Below are 9,588 nucleotides of genomic sequence, written 5' to 3' on the forward strand. Positions count from 1 at the left end.
CCCCATGTCGCAACAAATATTACAAAGTAAGTTGCTGATGTAGTTGAGATGCTGTACGTTTCTTCCCTTCTGTCTCTCCCTTTCTGTCTCTCCCCTACTATCTCTCCCCCTCTGTTCTTCTTCCAATGATCCTCCCTCTCTGTTTCTCCATGTCTACATTACAAAACTGTAAGTGGATTGGGCCTGTGCCATGATGTTTCATAGAGACTGGTACATGTTGGTTGCCAATGTTCACAGATGTGACGTGCATATGGCCGATGCCTGCGATGTTTGGTGCCTAGCATCCAATGTGGAGATCCTTTCGAGCAAGTGCTGAGGTGAACCCATCAAGAACATTGTGGATAGCACGGTGGCTCAGTGGTACTGCTGCATCACAGCACCAGGGGCCCGGATTCAATTCCAGCCTTGGATGATTGTGCAAACTCCCACAGACAATCTCCCTGTGAATGCTTGGGTTTCCTCTGGGTGCTCAGGTTTCCACCCACAGCCCAAAGATGTACAGGTTAGGTGAATTGCCCATGCTAAATTGCCTACAGTGTCCATGGATGAGTAAGCAAAGTGGATTAGCCATGGTTAATGTGTGATTATTGGGCTAGAGTAGGATGCTGGGTCAGAGTTGGATGCTCTTTTAAAGGTCAGTGCAGAGTCATTGGGCTGAATAGCCTCTTTCGGCACTATCGGGATTCTATAGTCCTAATCCATTCTGGATTCCAGATCATATTTTCCTGAAGTCTTGTTTGTATGGCGAGGTTAGTAAGATTGTAAACTGTGGTGAAGTAGGCTGTTAATAAGGTGTTTAACAAGCAACAACGAACATCATTTGGGATCTCACCACATCACCCGAGAAAAGCATTCTTTTCTTTATTTCATAAATATACTTTATTCATAAAAATTCTTTGTATACATAGACATTGTCACAAATGTAAATCCATCCTGTACAGTTGTATATCAAATAAACAAAACAAAAACATTGGACTTTGACTCTATCCAACTGTCTTGTATGTACAAAACCAATATTTACATATATTTGAGACACTGGGAGCGTCCGATAACTGAATGGACCCCCATTTACCTTTATCAGGAAGACCTCAGGCAGTGGTCTTTCCCCACTGCACCATGGTGGCAGCTGCCTTAAGCTTTAGTGAATCCCTCAGCATGTGGTCCTGGACCTTGGAATCTGCCAGTCTGCAGCATTCGGTTGGGGTCAACTCCTTGTTCTGGAAGACCAACAGGTTTTGGGCATTTTTCACCAAGCTGTTGGTCCTCCAGGCGTAATTGATATTTGTCTTGGTGTGTGTCCCAGGGAACAGACTGAAGAGTGTAGAGGGGGAGCTGCTTGGGACAAACCTCAACACAAACCACAGCATCGTTCTCCAGACTTCCACTGCAAAGGCACATTCCAGATGGAGATGTGCGACAGTGAGGTGATTGCAACAATGAGATGTGCTTACCAGACATCTCATCCGATTCTACCACTCATCTGGCCATAGTCCAACATCATTAAGATCCTGATTAGATGCAATTCTCTGTGTTTCTTCCTTTATTTACCCTAACACACATAGGACACTTCGAGGTTAATACATCTGTCCCGCACTGACCATATCATTACTTTTCTTAGAAGGGTGAGTAGGGCTGTTATGGTTGAGATATGGTTCACTAGCTCATTAACATAACCATTAGTCTACAAAGTGAAGAGTTAAAATATTCTTCTTTATTGTTGACCTCATTAAAGCTAATTGTAACGTGAAAAAAGAAACTGGCTTAGTTTGCAACTGGCAGAAAAATAAACCTTTCAGGTACTTTGATCTCACAAAAATGGGCAAAATGAAATGGAATTTATTTCAGAAAGAAGAAATGAGTAGCGACTTTAAGCATATGGTTTTAAGTACTATAAGTACATTAAGTAGATTCTATTAAGGAACTCAGCTGCTAAAAATAAATTGATTTTAGTGAGAATTGGATGCTGTCAGCTAACGTATAAGAAGGGAGTCAAAAGGCAGCACTTGGTTTCATTAAAGTGGGTTGTCTGGGGCTTTGAATGTCTCCAGAATCAATTTGCCTGGCAATGAGGAGGGCACAGTTACAGTCAATTCCTCAGTTGTGTAAGTGGATTCTGGATTGTATTGTTTGGATGTCTTCAGAGTGTTGATTTTATTGGTACATTTTACTGAAACTATAAAGTTGTGCAATAAAATGGAAAATTGAAAGTCTCAGGAGCAGTCCCAAATCAAACCATTTCAAGCAAAGGTTCTGTAACATGAGATTGAAGCACATGGACTGTATGAAGGTTTTAACAAGGATCTTTAATTCTATTGACATCAAACCTTTATAACCCTTAATGGAAAAACTGAATTTGGAGAACAAACTATTTACAATGAGGATGGACATTAGAGGATAGTTGGGGAGTTTTTCTGACTGGAGGTCTATGACCAATGATATTCCACAAGGATCAGTGCTGGGATCTCTGTTGTTTGTATTACAGGTAAATGATTCGGATGAAAGTGCAGGTGGTCTGAATTGCAATTTTGTAGACGACACAAAAGTTGGTGGTGTTGTGGATATAAAAAGATACAGTACGATAGAGATCAATTGTAAAGTTGGCCAGAGAAAAGTCAGATGGAGTTTAATCCAAACAAATGTGAAGTAAGGCATTTTGGGAAGTCAAATGCAAGAGGGAATTTAATAGTAAATGATAGGACTCTTGTACAGAGGAATCTTGGGTATCAAGTGTGTAGCTCTCTGAAAGTGGCAACACAAGTGGATAAAGTGGTAAAGAAGCTATAATGTACTCTTACCTTCATCAGTCAAGGCATTGAGGACAAAATTTGGCAAGTCATGTTGGAATGTAGCTGTGTAAGACTTTAGTGAGGCCAATTTGGAGTATTGTGTGCACGTTATGGAAACAATATAGAGGTTTTGGAGAGGGTGCAAAAGAGTTTGCCAGGGTGGTGCCTGAATGTTTTCCCTGGAACATCGGATGCTGAAGGTCCACAACACCACCAACTTTTGTGTCGTCTACAAAATTACAATTCAGACCACCTACACGTTCATCCGAATCATTTATCTATAATACAAACAACAGAAGTCCCAGCACTGATCCTTGTGGAATACCATTGGTCATAAGTATATAAAATTATGAGAGGTGTTATTAGAGTGGATAATCCAAGTTGTTATCCCAGGGTGGAATACTAGGGGCATAAGTTTAAGATGAGAGGGGGAAAATTTAAAGGAGATGTACGAGGGAAAGTTTTACACAGAGGGTGGTAGGTGCCCGAAACACGTTGCCAAGGGAGGTGGTAGAAGTAGATACGAGAGCAAGGTTTAAGAAGCATTTAGACAGAAACATGAACAGAAAAGGAATAGAGGGATATGAACCATGTGCAGGCAGTTGTAAGTAGTTTAGAATTGCATCATGGTCAACATAGACATGGTGGGCCAAAGGGCCTGTTCCTGTACTGTTTTAAGTCTATGGCATTCATCAGATCAACCCAGAGATCATCTCTAACATTTAACGTTATTGCAAATATTCCATGTCCAAGGGACCCAGCTTATGTTGTCACCCTGCCATGATCAGGGTCATCTTCTTTTGGTTTCTCAAACTACAGCATCTGCCAAAGCTGGTCATCCACTTCCCTGCCACTTGCCAGCTATCAGTCACCGTCAGAATCCTGGGTCTGCTATCTGTGGCGTTGGCTCCTTAATGCTGTATCGCACCAGTCTGGCACACTTGCTCCAACTCGCAACTGCTGTCTTGCTATCTCCCACTCTCTTTCTCTCTATCTATCTATCTCTTTCTCTCTGCGATTGCTGCTCCTGGCTGTCCTACAACCAGCGCCCTGAGCTCCAGCTCCAGCTCCAGCTCCAGCCCTGCCTGCTGAGGATTTCCTCTTCTGTTCAGAAAGGTCCTCCTGGGCTGATGACATCTGTTGGCAGGGGTCTCCTGCTCTGCAGTGGGATGTCTTTCAGTGGATGGGGCCTAGTAACTGGCCCTGCTCTGCACTCAGAAGTCACAAAGCTAAAGTCCCACTTACCTTCCCCTCAAAATGGCTTCTAAAATTCAGTCATGGGATGTGGACATTGATGGCAGGACCAGCATCTAATGCTTATCCTTAGATAGCCCATTTCTAATGGAATGCAAAGAAATGTATTTCAAGATGTCGATATTCTATGTCTTTGGTTAGGTTGCAGAAACTGGGCCTGCTCTCCCTGCAGCAAAGGAGGTTGATAAGATTTGATGAAGGTGTACAAGATTCTTGTGTAATCTCTCTTGAAGAGGAAATATGTAAACAAAAATAAAAACCAAATTGTAGAACATGTGACTAGCAGCTATTGCACAGTCCAGCTTGCAGCCTGCAGAGTGAGGGGATGCTTCGCATTAACAAGCTTTGCTCAAGCTTTGTAAGAAATCTGACTGCTGAACAATCCTGGTAATATGTCTTCAAATAAACAGGACCTATATCCAGCATGCCCCAATGTTGTTATCTTATCTCTCACAGCTAGAATGCAATATATCTTTCAAGAACATGCTCATTATTACATCACCGCATCATGGTATATGACCTGACAGGAGAAATGTCTCAATCTACAGCTCGCTGTGTGTTCTTGCTATGTGACATGCTGAGGGACGCGTGCTGCATTTTACGTCTAAATTACTCAGCTTGATCCCAGACACGCAAATACCTGTGATGGTTATATCTGTAGAAACCAGAAACTATAATAAAGGTGCATCGAATTTCTCAGTATGACTTTAGCCATGTCAAATTCTTTTGTTACTGGAGCTAACGTAAATGTCAGGCAATCAGGTATGAATATCCTGCTGGGGCTAAAAAGCCGATCACTGTATCCCGAGCAGATTGTGAGAGCAGAACAACCCTCAATTCACAGTGATGACTGTTCATAAAGAAAAGGCTTTTTATCACATCCATCATATCACAGTGACAGCAGATCACAGTTATCACATCATGTGTTGCTGTGCTGCAGTACCTGTTTATACAAGATTTCCGAGATATCATTTCAAGTACTTTGTAAATCAGACTGAACACTACAGGACCCAGACCTCAAAGCACTCTGAAGAGCGAAAGCAGCAGGTTGTGAGAGTACTGATCTGTAAATTAAATAACCAAGTAGTTATCTTACTTTCACAGAATCCCTACATTGTGGGAACAGGCCATTTAGCCCATCAAGTCCACACCTATCCTCCAAAGAGCATTCCACTCAAATCCATCTCCTACCCTACAGCCCTCAATTTCCCATAGATAACCCATCTGCACATCCCTGGACACTTTGGGCTATTTTGGAATAGTCCACCTAACCTGCACATCTTTGGACTGTGGGAAGAAAACGATGCAGACACGGGGAGGACATGCAAACTCCACACGGACAGTCACCCAATGGTGGAATTGAGCCCGGGTCCGTGTGAGGCAGCAGTGCCACTGTGCCACTTTTCTTGCTCAACTTCCATATCTATCAAGCTGTAATAATGCTTTATTGCTGGTACAAAAAACACCAAGTGAATTTACAGCTTCTTCCTGACAGTAAGGTTAAGATACAGCAGTTTAAAGATCTCCTACACTATTTACAGTACAGTCAGAAACTTAAACACTTCTCACTGGCTTAACATTAAAATTGGCATCAAGGTTGTAGTGATTGGAGCCAGGTTGACTATGAGGCCCTTGATTGGCATTGTTAACCTGCACCAAACAGGAAAGCCCTGGATGACCAATATAACCAGGCAACACTCAGCTGTTTCTTTTCTTCCTGGTGGTGGAATATGAATAAAATTTTCTGCATTCGTTGTTTCTTCACAGTGTCCTACACTTGCATGCACACGGCATGTGTGCTGGGCAAAAATAAGCGCTAGCACTGTTTGGCGGTAGAATGGGGGGTGGGTTTAGGAAAAAAAATAGCCAGGAGATCATATAAGCATTGCCCTTTGATGAGAAGGGCACTGCTTGTCACTGGCTACTTGGGTGTTTCTTTTCTTCCTGGTGGTGGAATATGAATAAAGTTTTCTGAACTCGTTGGTTCTTCACTTTGTCCTACACCTACATACACATGACATGGGTGCGAAGAAAATAAGGAAAAAAATATACAGAACAACCTCGGTTATCTAAACATCAATTATCCGAATTTTGGATTATCTGAACAAGATCTCAAGGTCCCTGTACTGTACATGCATTTCAATTGAAGTAGGAAAATGCTATTTCTCATTCATTTAATTCATCTTTTGGAAATATCAACAGGAATATAGATGCAAGTATGCTTTAATAAATAATTAACTTCAAATAAATACTCCAGATGTGACGTTAGAGTTACAGTTAATAGAACATAGAACATAGAACAATACAGTGCAGAACAGGCCCTTCGGCCTCTATGTTGCACCGACCTGTGAACTATTCTCAGCAAATACTCCAGATGTGACGTTAGAGTTACAGTTAATAGAACATAGAACATAGAACAATACAGTGCAGAACAGGCCCTTCGGCCCTCTATGTTGCACCGACCTGTGAACTATTCTCAGCTCGTCCCCCTTCACTATCCCAAAATCACCCATGTGCTAATCTAAGGATTGTTTAAATGTGGCTGAGTTGACTACATTAGCAGATAATGCATTCCACACCCTTACCACTCTCTGTGTAAATACCTGCCTCTGACATCTGTCTTAAATCTATCACCCCTCAAAATGCCCCCTTGTACACGCTGACATCATCATCCTAGGAAAGGGACATTCACTGTCTACCCTATCTAATCCTCTGATCATCTTGTATATCTCTATCAAATCCCCTCTTAGCCTTCTTCTTGCCAATGAGAACAGGTTCAAGTCCCTCAGCCTTTCCTCATAAGACCTTCCGTCCAGACCAGGCAACATCCTGGTAAATCTCCTCTGCACCTTTTCCAATGCTTCCACATCCTTCCCGAAATATGGGGACCAGAACTGTATACAATATTCCAAGTGTGGCCGCACCAACGTTTTGTATAGTTGCAGCATGATATTGCAGCTCCGGAACTCAATCCCTCTACGAATGAAATCTAACACACCGTATGCCTTCTTAACAGCACTATCTACCTGGGTGGCAACTTTCAGGGATCTATGTACATGGACTCCAAGATCCCTCTGCAGATCCACACTACCAAGAATCTTTCCATTGACCCAGTACTCTGCCTTCCTATTATTCTTAGTTAAGTCTTACACTTTTTATAAAAAAGGCTCTCCAATCCTTATTCCCCCTGAGGACGAAGGTTTGTGACTGTGAACACACAAGAATAACATTTGTGCAAACCCGAGCTGTGCGCTCTAACAGCAAGATTCCCACTCAACATTGACTCGCTCCGAGTTGCAAACCCAACAATTTGTTTCCTCAGCTCATTCTTTGGAGAGTTAAGTCAAAAAATGCGCTTGCTTCCTTTGCTTTTTCCTCCCGTTATCCAAGGACGACTGTTTTTTTCCAAACAAAAAGTAGTTCAATATCTTTCAACTGACCAGCGAATTTAATGTAACGTTTTTTTGATGGTGGAGAGCCAATCGTAGTGAGTTAGCACACGTGAAAGTAAACAGGAGGAAAACTTAACAGGAGAAAACACGAGAAAAACATTACCCTCCTAAAAAGAATTGATGAGAGGACAGAAACTGAAGTCAGTGAAAAAATCTTCCCTCTCTCTTGTGTTCCCCTACATTTTGTGCCCCTCTCTCTCTCCGATCTCTCTAAGGGCTCGGTGGTTGCTGAGGAGGGAGGAACAACGCTTGGTTAGTGTGGATGGTGGGACAACACTGAACAGAAAGATGCTGGCTGGTGTCGAGCACTGGGTTAAAACCGAGGAAAATCTCAGTGAAAGATTTCACAGACTTCAGTCAAACTCTAGCCAAAAAGTGATTTTATTTGTAAAATACCATGAATTTTTAAGCAATATCCAGTTTATGCACATTTTATCGATTGAATGAACGAACATCTCTGTAGACATGCTTTTTTACATAATTATGTTCAGCATGACTTAGTTGTTTAGAATCAGACCGGTTTTCCGAACAAAATACTTAACTGCCCATCTCAGTCAGACAATCTGTATATAATCAAGAGATTTAGAATCTCCTCAGTTCAATGGGCTGACTCTGAGCTGGCTGGCCACAGTCAGTATACTGTACATAAGTAAACAAAGAGTAACTTGGTGATGGAATTCCAGCCGCTGTGCAGTTATTTCAAAGGTGCACTGTCAATTTAGCTCTGGAGTCCTTCTGTTTGAAATAAAAGCATTTTAAGCACTAAGAATTGATTTTCTAACACAAAGAAACTTATCTGTGTGTAGAGATCCATTGGTTCCATCTTTTTATTTCCTTAATTTGGCACCAAAGCTTTTGTGATGTTATCCCTCTAACATTGAAGCCTGCTACAACAAGACTTCATTCCGAAAGACACAGCCTCAAATGCAGCTTCACTGATTTTAAACGGGTTACAACATTGAAACATACAGTCAAATTAAAAGAAGAAAAAACTAAAAAGCCAGAGCACAGGAAGACAAATAGTCGAGAGGAACGAACAAGCCCTATATTCTATTTCAATAAAAGATAGCCACAAGCCTTCAACAAGAAATGGAAAACAAACATTTAATTATGGATAGCCCAGTGATGACATCTTCCCTGAATTATGGCTACTTAAGCAACATATACAGCTTTATTTTTGCAGATCAAACAGTAAATTATCCTGAGAGGAGGTTTCCAAAAGGTTTAGTAAGGTTTTTGCAGAATAAACATATCCCTTTTTTCTGAGGATGACAAAAAAATTCAGAGAAGATCCAAAAAATATTTGAAGACCAGTTCAAAGTAAAAATCCAATTCAGAATGAACAGACTCTGATTCATGATGTTCAGACATAAAATCCCAGGAGCTCGCAATATTTAGGCAGCCATTTGGATAGTATTGTTTCTGACAATTACCATTTGGGCTATCAGTAAGTCAAAACTTATTCCAACAACAGTTATAGGACTATTCAAATACTCTGAAGAAGGGTCGCTGGACTCAAAACATTACCTCTGCTTTTTCACTGCATCTGCGGGGTTTCTCCAGCAATTTCTGGTTTTCTTTCTGATTTCCTGCATCCATAGTTGTTTGTTTTGTTTTAGTGGAAATGTACTTGGCTGTGTTTATGTTGTTGACATTAAAATGGCCATGGACCAGACAAAGACAGGGCATAACCACAATCTTCACCCATCAATGGTAGCTGAACAACAACGCTGACTGGTATTTATCAGCACAGGGTGCCAGGTCAACACCAGCCAAGTAAACCTTATTGGTTCATGTACTCCAGCCATGGGCTTCCTCCCAATGTATAGTTGTTTAGCATCCTCCCATTGAGGATGCTAAACAAAAATGCCCTCTGCATAGGATTAGGAGAATCTGTGGCATTGTTTGGACTTTTCAACTTCCACTTGCTAACTTTCTATTCCTACTGGTAACTATTGCTAACTATTCCGAACTTTGTTGAAAAGATGTTGCGACTGAAAGGTTTCCTGAAGAAGGGTGTCTCCTATGTAACATACCTTAGACTAAAATGTCTTTGATTCTGTCCAGCAGGCTCTGACAACAAAATCTTGCCTAGC

Source organism: Chiloscyllium plagiosum, chromosome 33 (genome assembly GCF_004010195.1).
Source record: "Chiloscyllium plagiosum isolate BGI_BamShark_2017 chromosome 33, ASM401019v2, whole genome shotgun sequence".
Taxonomy (NCBI): Eukaryota; Metazoa; Chordata; class Chondrichthyes; order Orectolobiformes; family Hemiscylliidae; genus Chiloscyllium; species Chiloscyllium plagiosum.